The sequence below is a fragment of the Trachypithecus francoisi genome, unplaced genomic scaffold, assembly GCF_009764315.1.
Source record: "Trachypithecus francoisi isolate TF-2019V2 unplaced genomic scaffold, Tfra_2.0 Lachesis_group8, whole genome shotgun sequence".
Taxonomy (NCBI): domain Eukaryota; kingdom Metazoa; phylum Chordata; class Mammalia; order Primates; family Cercopithecidae; genus Trachypithecus; species Trachypithecus francoisi.
In genome coordinates this window covers 117,025,993-117,041,837 of record NW_022681473.1, presented here as the reverse complement: position 1 = coordinate 117,041,837, position 15,845 = coordinate 117,025,993, and the positions used below count along the sequence as shown (strand labels likewise).

At 38.0% G+C, this 15,845-nt stretch overlaps 1 protein-coding gene and 1 pseudogene across 4 annotated transcripts in view; both read left to right on the top strand.

Moving 5' to 3' along the window:
• ARHGAP32 (Rho GTPase activating protein 32) overlaps nucleotides 1-15,845 on the top strand; it is a 310,104-nt gene that overhangs the window by 213,232 nt on the left and 81,027 nt on the right. The gene's annotated exons all lie outside the window — the stretch shown is intronic.
• LOC117081927 lies at nucleotides 14,210-14,358 on the top strand (annotated as a pseudogene).

The following is a 15,845-nucleotide window of genomic DNA, read 5'->3' as shown; positions in this document are numbered from 1 at the left end:
AGTACTTTACATGCAGTAATTTCACAAAGCTTCTAGGTAGTTACTCTCCTCCCTTTTTATGGGCAGAAAACAGTTTTTGAAATGTTTAATAAGTAGTCAGGATGCTAAGTCAGTAAGTGAAGGGGGTAAGGACTCGGATCTAAGTCTGCTCCATCTCATTGCCTGAAGAGCACTAAGCATGATTTCTACATTCACTCTCAGATTATTAACGTTCTTCACATCAGTTTTCTATTGTATAGAAAGGAACATCTTTCCTGCTCAACCAGCGAGAAGTATAGTGTAAAGATTAGCCAACTACGGACTGCAAAGCATGTATGATTACTGGTGGAAACATTGCTGTTACTGCGTGTTATGTTTTTATGTGATGATTAATCAATTGTATGCTGGGGAAAAACTCTTCAGACTGTTCACGACGTCCCCTACCTTTGTTAGGTATTTTAAAATTGTAAGCGTGTGCCCCTCCTGGGAGATACTCTATTGAGAGAGGAAGACAATCATGGTAACTATAAATCAGACATATTTCCACATCCTAATTTTCAAGTTTAACTGAAATAATAGCTTAGTTCGGTGGTGTTTAGACTTTTTATTTTAATCCAATGGAATTATTAATCAAATAGAATCGTGCGCAGAACCTCAATGTGAGAAAAGGTAACCATGGAGCTACCCTGATTGGTTCAAGTCAGAAACGCTGGGCCTTATCCCCATGCAGTCTGCCTGACTGGCCTCCTTCAGGCCTTCTGCAGCAGCCCCAATGGGCCTCAGTAGGGGTGAAAACCATGAGTTTAGCTTACTAGCGGACCTCACTTTGTGTAGTAGATAAATCAAAAGCTATTTTAAAATTTTAATTTTAAAAAGCCAGCCAACAGTCTAAAGTTAATAGAGAAACATGTTCTTTATAAGGAGATTTTTTTTGTGACAACTTTTAGAAGGATAGTATCTGGAGTTTTTAAATTTCTCTAATGTAAATTATGTCTGAATTCTTGGTACTTTCATATATTCTGATGTGGCTGGGGGATATAATTTCAGAAGGCAAATAATCATATATATGTGATTGTATATGATATATATACAGTGTTGTGTGTGTGTGTGTGTATTTTTTTTTTCTGTTATTGGGCATAACAGGTGACCCACTGATACTTTTGTCAGTGGGAGCTGTTTCTAGGGTTTATTCATTCCTTAATTGGTCTGTTAGGTACTGTGTTCATTTGCTAGGGCTACCATAATAAAATACCACAGACTGGGTGACTTAAATATTAATAGCAAATATATTTTCCTACAGTTCTGGAAGCTAGAAGTTAAGGTACCAGAAGGTTTAGTTTTTTTCAAAAGGCTTCTCTCCTTGGCTCGCAGATGGTCACTTTCTTGGTGTGTCCTCACATGGCCTTTCCTCTCTGTGTTTGTCTGTGTCCTAATCTCCTCTTCTTGTAAGGACATCAGTCAGATTAGATTAGGGGCCACCTCATTTAACCTAATTACCTCTTTAAAAGTTCCCATCTCTAAATATGCAGTTGATCCTTGAACAACATGTGTTTGACCTTTGTGGGTCCACTTATACACCGATTTTTTTTTTTTTAACCAAACACTATTGAAAATACAGTATTTGTGGGATGCAAAACTCTCATATACAGAGGGCAGGCTTTTGGAATATGACGTGGGATTTGAGTATGTGTGGATTTGGCTATATGAGGGGGTTCTGGAACCAGTCCCCCCCAGCTATGCTGAGGGATGACTGGAGTCACATCCTGAGTTCCTGGGGGTTAGAAATTCAACATTATGAATTTTGGGGGAGGGGGGCGCAATTTTTAGCCCATAATAGATGTCAGCCAGTCCTGAATGGAGAAGTCGGTTGGGCCACCTTTAGGGCTGGCCTGAAGGCACCTCAGGGAGTCTGTTACATAGACTTGGTGGGGAACAGGTCCCTACCTGAGCCAGGCTGGTTCCAGGCTCAGGGCAGGCAGGACATGGAGGACTAGCAGACCTCAATACTCTCCTTGGGGTCTCTGTGATGAGTAGGGAGTTCAGGGCTCACCAGAACTCCCTGGAAGGTGCAGGAGGGCTTCCTAGAGGAGGTTACACTGGAGCACAGTGTTGCATGTGTCTTCTTCCGAGAGGATGTCCACATGACCCACTGATGCTTCTGTCAGCAGGAGCAGGTGCACAGGCCAGGCGGGGAACAGCATGAACCTCGGTCCGCCAGCTCGCCTGGCTTTGGTTACATGTGAACCTTGTAAACTGGGCTCTGGCTGCAGAACACAGAGGAGGCTGTGTGTCACAGAGGTGGCAGTGTCTTCCCTAGCAGTGTAAAGGAGACAAGGGCCTCGTCTTGGTGTTGGCTGTCACCAGTGGTTTTCCTAGGGATTGAGATGATTTAGTGCAGGCCTCTCTCAGGAGAGAAAGGGAAGAGGAGCAAGGATGCGGACTACTGCTTCCTATGATGGAGGCCGAGTGAGCTGAGGTGTCACCCGCTTGAGCGCTGCTGCAAAGCTTTCTGAAGCTTGTTGTTGATATCCAGGCCCCGTGTGTCTGCACTTGCAGCTCTGCTCATTTCAATGTGTTCATGGCATGTTATCTGGACTCCACTTTTCTTTTGTCAAGATCATGTTGTGTGTGTGTGTTCTCCTTCCTGGCCGGCTGGCAGGGCATGACAAGGTACAAGTCTCTGTGCAGAGATCCTTCCTTAATATTGCTGTGAACTGGTGCTATATAGTTGCCGTACTGTGATTTTAATATTATTTAAAAAATAGAGCTGGGCGTGGTTCCTCATATCTGTAATCCTAGCACTTTGGGAGGCCGAAGTGGGAAGATTGCTTGAGCCCAGGAATTTGAGACCAGCCTGGCCAACATGGTGAAACCTCATCTCTACTAAAATTGTGAAACTTACCTGGGCACAGTGATGCATGTCTGTAGTCTAAGCTGCTTGGGAGGCTGAGGCAGGAGGACCCCACCTGAGCCTGGCAGGTGGAGGTTGCAGTGAGCCAAGAGCCAGACCTTGTCAAAAATAAAAATAGTAATCAACAGACTTGATTTTTGTGTAGTTGCAGATTTACAGAATAATTGAGCAGATAGTTCAGAGTTTCATGTAATACCCCTGCCCTCTTCCCTCCCCTATACCTTCTCCTGTTATTCACATTTGCTTTGCAGTACATTGAATAGAATCAGCAAAATGCTGATCTTTACCAACCATCAGCTGATTAGCTGAGTTTACCTACAGCACTGACTTAAGCAGTGTTTCTATAAGAGTGGTCTTAAGGAGCACCAGGGCCAGAATCACACAGATAAAAATACAGTCTCCAATCATACCTTGCAACTGTTGAAACAGTTCTGGGGCTTGCTTTTTGTTACAATTAACGACCCAATATTGATACCTACTATTAACTAAAGTCCGTTGTTTATATTAAACTTCGCTTCTTGGTGTGCCTTTTCTGGGTTTTGACAAATGCATGATAGCATGTATCCACCATTATAGTTTCATACTGAATAGTTTTTTTGGCCTAAAAATCTCCTGTGCTTCTCCTATTTATACTTTCCTGCTGAATCCTTCACAGCCTGGGATCATGTCTTTTCCAAAATATCCCTATTGTTAGAATCATATAGTATGTAGCCTTTTCAGACTGGCTTCTTTTACTTAGTGATATGCATTTGAGGTTCCTCTGTGTCTTTCTCTGGCTTGATAGCTTCTTTTGTAATCACTATCTAATATTCAGTGTCATGGATGTGCCACAGTTTGTTTATATATTCAAGTATTGAAGGACCTCTTGGTTGCTTTCATGTTTTTAGCAGTTATGAATGAAACTGCTATAAACATCTGTGTGCAGGTTTTTGTGTGGAACGTAAGTTTTCAAGTCTTTTGAGTAAATACCAAGGAATATCATTGCTAGATCATATGGTAAGAGTATGTTGAATTTGGTGAGAAGCCACAACACTGTCTGCCAAAGTGCCTGTATCATTTTGCATTCTTACCAGCAGTGAATGAGAGTTTCTGCTGTTCCACGTCCTCACCAGCATTTAATAATTGCCAGTTAAAAAAAATAGCCATTCTAATAGGTCCAACAAATAAAGTTAGTTTGAGGAATAGTGTTTACCAAATATATTGAAGGGTGCTCTTCTGCTCTCTTCATTTTGTTACCAGTATTTCTTTTTAGTCTCCCTTTGCCACTGACTCTTAAACTTGAATGTTTAAAGGAGGCTATGTTTAAACATCAAATCCCAGGACCTAAGCCCCTAAATGTCGTTTCAGTAGTTGTGGGGTAGGATACAAGACTATTTTTGTCCATGTGTGCTGCAGGTAAATTCTGCCAGTCACCTGCATTTTGCCAATTTCTATTCCAAGTATTATACTAGCTCAGACCATAATTTAGCCGTGGGAACAGAAGGATAAGTTCATCCATGTGTTTAAATTATACTGTGACTCTCTTTCTTTTCTTAAACTTATGGGAGTAGGAAGTGTGAAATTATATTAACTACAGTAATTTGAAATTCTGATCTCTGTGTTTTTTGTTTGTCACCTAAGGAGTATATTGAATCTCTCATCTTTGTTTTCTGAGGTGTTTCATCATATACTTCAGAAAGTAAAAGTAAAAACTCTTCCCGTTTTTCTTTGTTTTTAAACTAACTGGCATTATTATTAGATTTGTGTTCTTGTCTGTAAATGATTGTTAGAAATGTGAGGTGATGCCTCAGAGAGCCCTTTTTTCTGGATAAAGGCATTACACAAATACAACATGTTATCATATTTTAGGATTGTTTGTTATGTGCAGTGTCTCTCAGAGTTTTATCTAGGAGCCACTGGTATCTGAATGACCTGAGAAATGTGATAAAAATGGATATTGATCATCAGAATCTCAGGGGATGGGGTCAGGAGTCTGAATTTTAACAAGTTTTTCAGATGATGATTATGCACAGAACATGAGAACTGCTGATCTTGGCTCCCATTGTTTATCTTGTGTGCGGATAAAGGGAGCAGTCAAACACAGTTAAACTGTGTTTTGTTTCTCCCTCCCCTCAGAAAATCTTCTGTAAAGCACATCTGGGACACAGTTAATCTAATGGCTAGAATCTCATTTAGAGAGCGACGGAATTTTATATACCTACCCCATGTTCTCTTGGTTTTCCATTAGTTGATCAAGGATCACCTATTTTGTTTTTCATAGTTATCCCCAAATATTGTGAGTTTTCGTGCACAAATATCAGAGAAGCAATTCTTGGACAATACAGTTTTTTTACCTCAAGACTATAATGTGGCTCCAAGTAAGTTAGTTTTAGAGAAATCATCTTTATTTCACAGGACAGATATTCAGAAACCTTATCTTGTATAGTAGTTTAATGGATTTGCTTATTTCTCTGCTTGTTTATGTAAAAACCATCCTATTCATGTAATACCCTAGAATCCAAAGCTGCATCTTTTCATTACTCAAAATCAAATAGAGCAAAATATTTACTCTCCAGTTAAGTAATGGGAAATCATATCATACTGTAAATTTTCATTTGTAATGTGACATAATTTCAAGAGAAGGGGAATTATGTGATAAAGCAAATGAAAGAAATTGCTGACATTTCTTTAGTACTTAGGTGTGCTTTTCGAAGTGCTCACCACTAACCTTTAATTCCACAACTCTGTGAAGGTGCTGTAATGATCTCATTTTAGATGAAGAAACTAAAGCACAACGGGTTAAACAACTAGCCCTTTGTCATTACACTGTATATTGCAGAGTTTCTATTGAAGCCGATACATTTTAGGCAAAGAACAGATCATGGTAGTAATTTAATGAATAATAGTGGCTCCGCTTGTTTACTTGTATGAATCATAGATTTTTGTACAGTGGAAGATGATAGTGGACCATCTGGTTCTAAATTGTCATTTTAAAATGGTAGAAACCTGGAGACAAAGAAATTTAGATAAATTTTTCTGTTTCACAAAGACAGTAAGTACATGGTATAGCCAGGACCAGAATACAAGCATGATGACTTTTAATTTTGCATTTCTTTTCCTTTTGGAACATAGAAATATATACATTTTCTTTTTTTTTTTTTTTGAGGCGGAGTCTCGCTCTGTCGCCCGGACTGGAGTGCAGTGGCCAGATCTCAGCTCACTGCAAGCTCCGCCTCCTGGGTTTCCGCCATTCTCCTGCCTCAGCCTCCCAAGTAGCTGGGACTACAGGCGCCCGCCACCTCGCCCGGCTAGTTTTTTTGTATTTTTAGTGAAATATATACATTTTCTTAATTTATGTTTTATTTGTTGCTGTTTTTTCTTTTTAGTGCCATTAGATACTATTGATGTTGGAGATAAATTTCCTACTTGATAGCTTTTTGTTAATTTATAGCATCAGAATATGTCTTACCAGCTGATGCTTAAATACTCAGTTTTATGGAAATTCTTGACAATATGGCTGTGGCAGTAGTTCTTAATCTTATTAAACCCTACACCCTTTTTTTATGACAAGTATTTTCTAAAATCTTTTCTTGTCATTCTAAAATGGAATGTACAAATTATATAACTATCTCCATTAATGTACACTTTGACAAAAGCCAGCATAAATTTTCAGATATAAAGGAGAAATAAAAGGAAAGCCATTTATGTATTTAAAATACACGGTATGTTTTTAAATATAAATACTTGGGACAACTATGTGAAGACCTCGTTATCCTAAATGTAGTCCACAGACTCGCAGCATTCACTTCAGTCAGAAAATATATAAAACCCATGCATAATAGTACTAAAAACAGGAAATACTTAGGACTGTATCTGAAAAAAAGGATGTGACAGAGCTATGTACTGAAAACTACAGAACATTGCTCAGAGACATTAAAGAAGATCCAAATAAATGGAGAGATATACTGTGTTTATGGGTTGGAAGACTATACATTTTTCAAGATGACATTTCTTCCCAAATTGATCTAAATCAAAATCCCAGGCAGGCTCTTTTGTAGAAATATACAAGCAAATTAAACAATTCAAATGGAAATGCAAAGGACCTGGAATATAATAGCCAAAACAAATTTGAAAAAGAACAGAGTTGGAAGAACTAACACTAACTGAAGATTTACTATAAAGCTACAGTTTCAAGAGAGTGTGGTATTGGTGGAAAGACAGATAAGTAGATCAGTGGGAAAGAATAAACAGTCCTGAAATATATACATACAGTTGTACACATGGACAACTGATTTTCAGTGAAGTCAAAAGTCAATTCAGTGAAGAGATAATAGTCTGTTTTACAGATGGCAGTGGAACCCTTGGATATCCATATGTCTCCAACATAAACTTTATTTCTTTTACCATTTACAAAAATTAACTCAAAATGGATATTATACCTAGATGTTTATGAAGTATAAACTATACAACTTCAAGAAGAAAACGTAGGAGAAAACTCTTGTGGCTTTGGATTAGGCGAAGATGTCTCCTCTCTCTCTCTCTCTCTCTCTCTCTCTCTCTCTCTCTCTCTCTCTCTCTCTTTTTTGAGACAGAGTCTTGCTCTGTGACCAGGCTGGAATGCAATGGCCCAATCTCGGCTCACTGCAACCTTCGCCTCCTGGGCTCAAGAGATTCTCCCTCTTCAGGTTCCCAAGTGGTTGGGACTACAAGCGCAGACAACCACAGCCAGCTACTTTTTGTATTTTTAGTAGAGACAGGGTTTCAGCATGTTGGCCGGGATGGTCTCGATCTTCTGACGTTGTGATCTGCCTGCCTCGGCCTCCCAGAGTGCTGGGATTACAGGCGTAAGCCACGGCACCCGGCCCATATACCTAAATGTTTATAAAGTATAAACTATACAACTTCAAAATGACAACATAGGAGAAAACTTTTGTGACTTTGGATTAGGTAAATATTTCTTAAATGTGACTTCAGAAGAACAATTCATAAAAATAATTTAATTTCATCAAAATTCAAAAATTCTGCTCTTAAATTTACAAGAAAAAAAAAAACAACCCCATCAAAAAGTGGGCAAAGGGTATGAACAGACACTTCTCAAAAGAAGACATTTATGCAGCCAACAAACATATGAGAAAATGCTCATCATCACTGGTCATTAGAGAAATGCAAATCAAAACCACAATGAGATACCATCCCACACCAGTTAGAATGGCGATTATTAAAAAGTCTGGAGACAACAGATGCTGGAGAGGATGTGGAGGAATAGGGATGCTTTTACACTGTTGATGGGAGTGTAAATTAGTTCAACCATTGTGGAAGACAGTGTGGCAATTCCTCAAGGATCTAGAACCAGAAATACCATTTGACCCAGCAATCCCATTACTGGGTATATACCCAAAGGATTATAAATTATTCTACTGTAAAGACATATGCACACATATGTTTATTGCAGCATTGTTCACGATAGCAAAGACTTGGAACCAACCCAAATGTCCATCAATGATAGACTGAATAAAGAAAATGTGGCACATATATACCGTGGAATACTATACAGCCATAAAAAAGGATGAGTTCATGTCCTTTGCAGGGACATGGATGACACTGGAAACTATCATTCTCAGCAAACTAACACAGGAACAGAAAACCAAACACCTTGTGTTCTCACTCATAAGTAGGAGTTGAACAATGAGAACACATGGACCCAGGGAGGGGAACATCATACATGGGCCTGTTTGGGGGTGGGGGACTGGGAAGCAGATAGCATCAGGAGAAATACCTAGATGACTAGTTGATGGGTGCAGCAAACCACCATGGCACATGTATACCTATGTAACAAACATGCACGTTCTGCACATGTATCCCAGAACTTAAAGTATAATAAAAAAATTAATTTTTTAAAAAAACTTCTGCTCTTTGAAAGACATATTTACTAGTACAGAAAGACAAATCACAGACTGAGAGAAAATATTTGCAGTGATTATATCTGATAAAGGACTTGCATCAGAACATACAAAGAACTCTCACTGGTCAAGCTCAGTAGCGTGTGCCTGTAGTCCCAGCTACTTGGGAGGCTGAGGCAGGAGGATTGCTTGAGCCCATGAATTTGAGGCCAGCCTGGGCAACATATTGAGATGCTATTTTTTAAAAAACAAAAGCTCTCAAAATTAGAGAAGAAAGCAATTCAATTTAAGAAATAGGCAAAGGCTGGAACAGATATCACCAAAAGGATATATGAATGCAAATTAATACATAAATAGATATCCAGCATCAATAGTCATTAGAGAAATGTAAGTTAAAACAACAATGAGATATTGACTCATACTTATTAAAATTGCAAGGATGTGGAGATACTGAGATTCTCATACAGTGCTGGTGGGAATGTAAGATGCCACAACTAATTTGAAAACAGTTTAGCAGTTTCTCAAGTTAAACACTCAGTAAGTCATCACTTAATGTTGTCAGTTGGTTCTTGGAAACTGCAACATTAAGCAAAATGACATACTGTCTAATGAAACCAATTTTATCATAGGTTAATTGATATAAATAAGAATTAAGTTCCCACAGCACAGAGTAAGTCAGTTAACAGTTTCCAAGAACCTGTCAATGACATTAAGGGAGGAATTACTGTACACTTACTACATGATCTAACTGTTTAGAGAAAAAAAAGCCTGGGTCCATATAGAAACTCATACCTGAATGTTCGTAGCATCTTTATATGTAATAGTTTAAAACTGGAAGCAACCCTAATATCTGTCAGCAGCAGACTGACAAGTGGTGGTGTCCATACAGTAGAATAGTACTTAGCAATGAAAGGAATAGACAGCTGATAAATACAGCAACAAGGGTGATCCTCAAAAATATGCTGCATGAAAGAAGACAGACAAAAAAAGAGTATATGATATAAGACTTCATTTATGTAAAATTATGGAAAATGGAAAGTAATATATAGTGATAAAAAGTAGATGAGTAGTTGCCTGAGGAGCAGGGATGGGAGGGTAGGGGGAAGGAAGGATTACAAAGAGATACAAGGAAACTTTTGGGGTTGATGAGTATATTATAATCTTGATTGTGGTAATAGTTTCATGGGTGTTTTATCAAAATGTGCATTTTAAATATGTGCAGTTTACTTTGGGTTAACATACTCAGTTAAGGTGGAAGGAAAAACTGCAGGAGCATTCTTGACTTCATGTTGTTCATGCATCCAATCCAGTTGATCATGTCTGTTTCTTCTACCTCTGTGTTGTTTACATTCATATACTCTCCTTCCTTCCTCATGCTGTTGTCATACACTGAAGGTTTTATTCTCTTTCCTAGCCTATTTTTGCAAATTCCTAAAGTGGTGTACTGCTTCTTATCTTCCTCCCTTCCTTACACCTTGAAAGGTATACAGTGCTACTACTATTCCTTTTAGAACATGCCTATTCCTGTTCTTTTTCTGCTCCGAATTTGTCACTTTTATTTCCTACAGAATGAACTTAAAACTCCTTGTCACGATATACAAGATCATCCAGGATCTCCGAGTTTATTCTTATTTACCAGTTTTACTTTGCACTGCTCTATTTTAAAAACTGGATGTTCTGCCAGATGTAACTATTATTTCCCCCCTTAGTACACAAGTTGCTCTTTTCTACTCTTGTGTCTTTTTATCTATGTGTCTTTCCACTTACAATGCCTACTCTATCCTTTTCTTACTCCTTCCAGGGCTGAAAGGTATTACAAATTAATTAAAACTTTAAAGCAGCTATTATCTAGTTTGTCTTATTTGATATTGTATTATGGCAACTGGGAAAAGAAATTCAATCCCCTCAGCTACTTGCTGTACAATAAACAATTATGTTCAATACTCAATATTATGCTTAATATTATCATTCCACTGTTCCTCCCAGTTTTTGCCCATCAATTACGTCCTGCCTTCACTATCCTCCTTTTCCATTGCAGATTCTAGAGCCATGATTACATTCACCTATCACAAATATATTCTTAAACCCTTCACCCTTTCCTTCTTCTCTTTTATCACTAGTGGTCTCTGTTTGGCTTAATAAAAAAAAAAAATACTTTACTACTCCTTACTTAAACTGTCATTAGTATCCGATTTTCTTTTTCCCGACACTTTTCTCTTAACTGACTTGACAGTCTCCTTTACCAGGACACCCTGCTCTACTAGACCTCTGACATTTGGAGTTGGACTGCCTTCTTATTCTACGCTTTTTGTCTTTGCTATCTTACTTTCTCAACTTTAAAAACCATATTTATGCCCAGCTCTCAGATTTATACCCTGATCTTTAGCTGTGTTTTTGACTCTCAAACCTGCATAGCCGGCTGCAAGAGTAATTTTTTATTTAAATGGAAATTAGGGAGTTGACATTGAAGGAGACAGTGTAAACAAGGCAAAGAAACCAGAAGCAGGGTTGTGCTTTTGGGGACATACAAGGAGAGTGGGAGGTGGGGGGATTGGTAGGAATATCTCAAAGAGCCCAACGCAAGAATTACTAGGCAATAAGTAAATGGAACCAGAACTGAAAAGTAAGGACCTGAGGAACTTATTTCTGGTTTTTGCTTCCTTTGGTGTGTAGCAATTGTTATTTCTTTGTCTCTTCTCTTCTTTGTTTGGAAAAATATTTCCTAATTCTAACAATTCAATGGAGATAATTAAAGATTGGGAACTAGTTCCAAAATTATAGCAGATAAACTAATTGACTCACTGACTTACTGTCTGTTTGATCAGCTGTGCTGGGATGGTGTTAGCAGGCCGTGGGAGTCAGACTGGGCAGAGACTGTAAAGAAGATTAGGTTCTTTAAGCATGTTTCGGGAGTGGGGAGAAAATAATTAGCATTTCTAGACAATAGACTATGAATTTGTATTGGTTCAAATTTCCTTAGTGATGTGAGTTTTTTTTTTCTGCAGCAGTACACAGACATGCAAATATGGTACTGTATTGATTAAGTTGTGGTAGTTTGCTGAATTGGTTTGGCAGGAAGTTAATATTGCAAGGAAATTAAGGGTACTGATTTAAAACAAATGCTTAATCACAGGATCCATATTGGATAGCAAACAAACAAAACAAAAAACCTGGAATTGGGGGGATAAGTACTTTAGGGGGGAAATATGAAAGGGATGGGATGTCTCTGTTGGAACTTGCGTTGTTACAGAATATCAACACTAGAGACCTGAGAGGATAGGAAGTTGTAGTCAGAAAACGAAAAACTGGAGTTTTAACACTCTGAGGCCAAATAATTCCAATTGAAAAATCTGTGGTATATTTTTAGGAGTGAGCAGTGCTTCTACTAAGTTTAATTAAAAAAATGTTTGGCTATGCCAACAGTGCTAAAGTTTCACTAGCCATAAATTAAATAAATAAACCAATAGAAGAGAGTTTTTTTTTTTTTTTTTAAGTCAGCAATAAGCACATGATCGTTATGTTGAATTCCTTTTTAGGTTTTTGTTGATTGCCTCAAAGAGACTATAGTTAGGATTAGGTTCTGTTGTTAATTCTACTGTTTCCAAAGCTCCAGGCTTATTTTATTGCAGTAGTTTCTTTTCTCTTATTCCCTTTAAGTTACACCAAAGTATTTTTCAGGACACACTCACTTTGGAAGCCAAACCAAGTTTTCTTTTTGGTTTGAGTATCCCCCAAGGTAGAAGGAGATCAGAAGAACCAGATTACAGTTCATTCCCTTTACATCTCTCCTGGTTCTCCTAGAGTCAGAGGGTGAGCCATATGCTTGCTAAGCTACCAGAAACTTATTACCAGGAGCTGTTAGAGGTGGATAGGCGCAGGACGGAGTGTATGGATATACATCAGTGGTCAGCTGGAGCCAACTGTGAAATTTTGTAGGACAGTTGTTAAAAACAGCCATTATTAAAAATTAAGATATGTACATTTACAATGAAATGAATTGTATTAAAAACAAAGGTAATAATCAAATATTTTTGTAATTATTTTACCGTTTATGCTCTTGAAGACCTTTCCAGCTACTCTATCTGTATGCTATCAATACTATATAACTGAGTGCTCTTTTGCGTCTCTTCCCAATTTTGTGTTCAGTTGTATCAAGTTGGTAGCTTGAAACCAGCCACGATGGGAGTATTTATACTGTGAGCACTGGAAAACACTGGAAATCAAGGCCTTTCCTCCATGGAGAACTAGTTGTTAAACATTTATCAGCACATCATGGGATATATTAGCATGTCTGGTGGCTTTTCACTTTATCTCAAAGACTTGAGTGAAAACTGTCAACAGGAAGGTCTCTTCTCTTCAAGACCATTCCTAACCTCTTCCAGCCTTGTCTCTATATTGTTCTTTTCCTTCTATTACTATGTTTTTATTACCTACTTCTTTACCATCATGGGCCCTCGATGCTGGCTTTTTCTCCATCTTCCGTTCTGTTCCTAGAGTTGAATCTCATTTTGACCTCTGCCAATATACCCAATTCTGCTCTCCCTTTCCAGCCATGTACATTAAAGTTTCAGAAATTGCCACAGCTGCAGAAAGAATAATATACAAAATAAGATAACATAGGTAATAGATCATATTTCCAGAGTTCCAGTCACTTTTTACTGTTTGACATTTTATCAAAGTGGTTACTATTTGGTGAAATCTTAGGTGAAGTATTCATCAGAAAAGTGTAAATGTTCACTAACTATACTTTTAAGATTAGTTCCATTCTCATGTGTAATATTTTCAACAGAACACCATTTTTTAAGATGAAAATTTTGTGATGGTAAAATAGAATCTGTTTGCCTTTCACAAATTCATAAAACTGACTCTTTTAAAGCCTCCTTGATGGTTAGGAATGATTTTGGCTTCAAGAAACAAAAAACTGAGCAGAAAAGATGGTGGGTGTCTAGTGCTGAGTCAGCATCTTAATGATTCTCTCAGCCTTTCACTTATGGTCAAGTGAAGACCACCACAGATCTAGTCATGACACCTGTACTCACATGCTCACAGCACAGCGGAGGAGACAGGATGGTAGCAGAGCTGTGTTTACATGTGTCGTGGCTTCACCTGAATATAGGGAGTCTGAGAAACTGTATAGTTTAGCTAGTAGTTAGTGATATTACACTTATGATAAAGTAAAACAAGAGGGCAGGGATTGGAGTTAGATATTAGGTGAGCCTACTGTAGATCTACCTCTGTATAGTATGCAGTAGCATTTCCCTGTATACCTAAACCTCATTCATTGTGATGAATTTAAAAGATGAATATGTAACTAATGTATCTAATATAGTTCCCTGAGAAGTACATTAAGCTTTCTTTGTTCAGTCTTTGTGAGGAAGTGATGGAAAAGTTTTTTTTTTTTTTTTTTTTTTTTGCCAAAAGATACTTGAACTTAGAAACTAGCTTTGCGCAGTGGCAGTATCGTAGCCAATGAGGTTTATCCGAGGCGTGATTATTGCTAATTGAACTTAGAAACTAGGCTAGTTACTTTCACATAAACTCTTGAGGTGTAGGTAGTGTTATCCCTAATGTTACAAATTAGGAATCTAAGACATGTTAAGCAGTTTGCTCTACATCATAGAACCTAGTGAATGGGTAAGCCAAGTTTAGAATCTGGACTTTTCTCTCAGGCAAGTTGCAGATGTTTATATATTGAAATGAATTAGAATGTTATAGAAGAATGATATTTGAGAGTCAGGAAACTTAAGCAGATATACACAAAAGGTGGCATTATGTGGAATACCCATTTGATGGAGGAGCTAGAGCCTTCCAGCGGTTCTGGTAGCCAAATACTGGGATAATAATAGCATTTGACTTATGCATTAACCCATTTATGCCTAGTGCTTCATTATTGAAATGCTAAGCCTGTGGGAGTTATTTCTATCCTACTGCTCAAGGTCATTGCCAAGGTCTGATTTTTCATAAAAAAATTTTGCAGCCTCCACCATAAATGGGTTAAAGCTTTAGAAATGGCCACAGCTGCAGGAAGAATAATATATGAAACAGACTGCCGTGGTTAATAGATCATGTTGTTACTAGACCATTAGTTAACAAACCAATGCATTTTACTCTATGCATTTTATTTATACTAATCCACTTAATTCTTATCACAAACCTTATGAGATAGGCATTATTATTACCATGTTTATACAAAGAAACTGAAACACAAAGGAGGCTAAGTTACAGACCTAATCTAGTAAGTGGCAAACTTAAGATTGAACCCAGATACTTTTTTTTTGTAGTCATGTGTTAGCCACTTTAATATAAACCGTGATGAAAACTCAATTACAAGAGTTCAAAAGGGCATAGAAAAACCAATGAAATCTGAGACTCGTTAAAAAAAAAAAAAAAACTTATATGTTAATTTCAGCTGAGGGTTAAGTTTTTTCACAAACTAAAAGTTGCTATATGGGAAGATCAGTGTAGCAAACAGTACAGTTTACGAACCCAAGCCACAAACTTATTGTTAGTAATCATGGTAAGAAACGTAGCCAAAGACCAACTGATGCCTCAGTTAAGTTTGAAAGAAGCTCTGTCTTCTGTGAAGGCAGAGAAGAAATATGCAGGTGATTCTCCCTCAAGAAATTTGCATAGAGGCCAGCCAGATGTGGTGGGTGGCTCTTGCCTGTAATCCCAGCACTTTGGGAAGCTGAGGCGAGTGGATCACCTGAGGTTGGGAGTTTGCGACCAGCCTGACCAACATAGAGAAACTCTGTCTCTACTAAAATTATAAAAAATTAGCCAGACATGGTGGTGCATACCTATAATCCCAGCTATTTGGGAGGCTGAGGCAGGAGAATCGCTTGAACCTGGGAGGCAGAGGTTACAGTGAGCCGAGGTCGTGCCGTTGCACTCCAGCCTGGGCAACAAGAACAAAACTCCATCGCAAAAAGAAAAGAAAAGAATTTCATAGAAATAGAAAATGTTAGAGCCTTTACCACAAGTGAAATTGCAAAGCCTGAACATATTCAACTCAATCCAGAGAGCACCAAACATTAAATTGGGACCAAGGTAGAATTGAACATTTAATTTCTAGC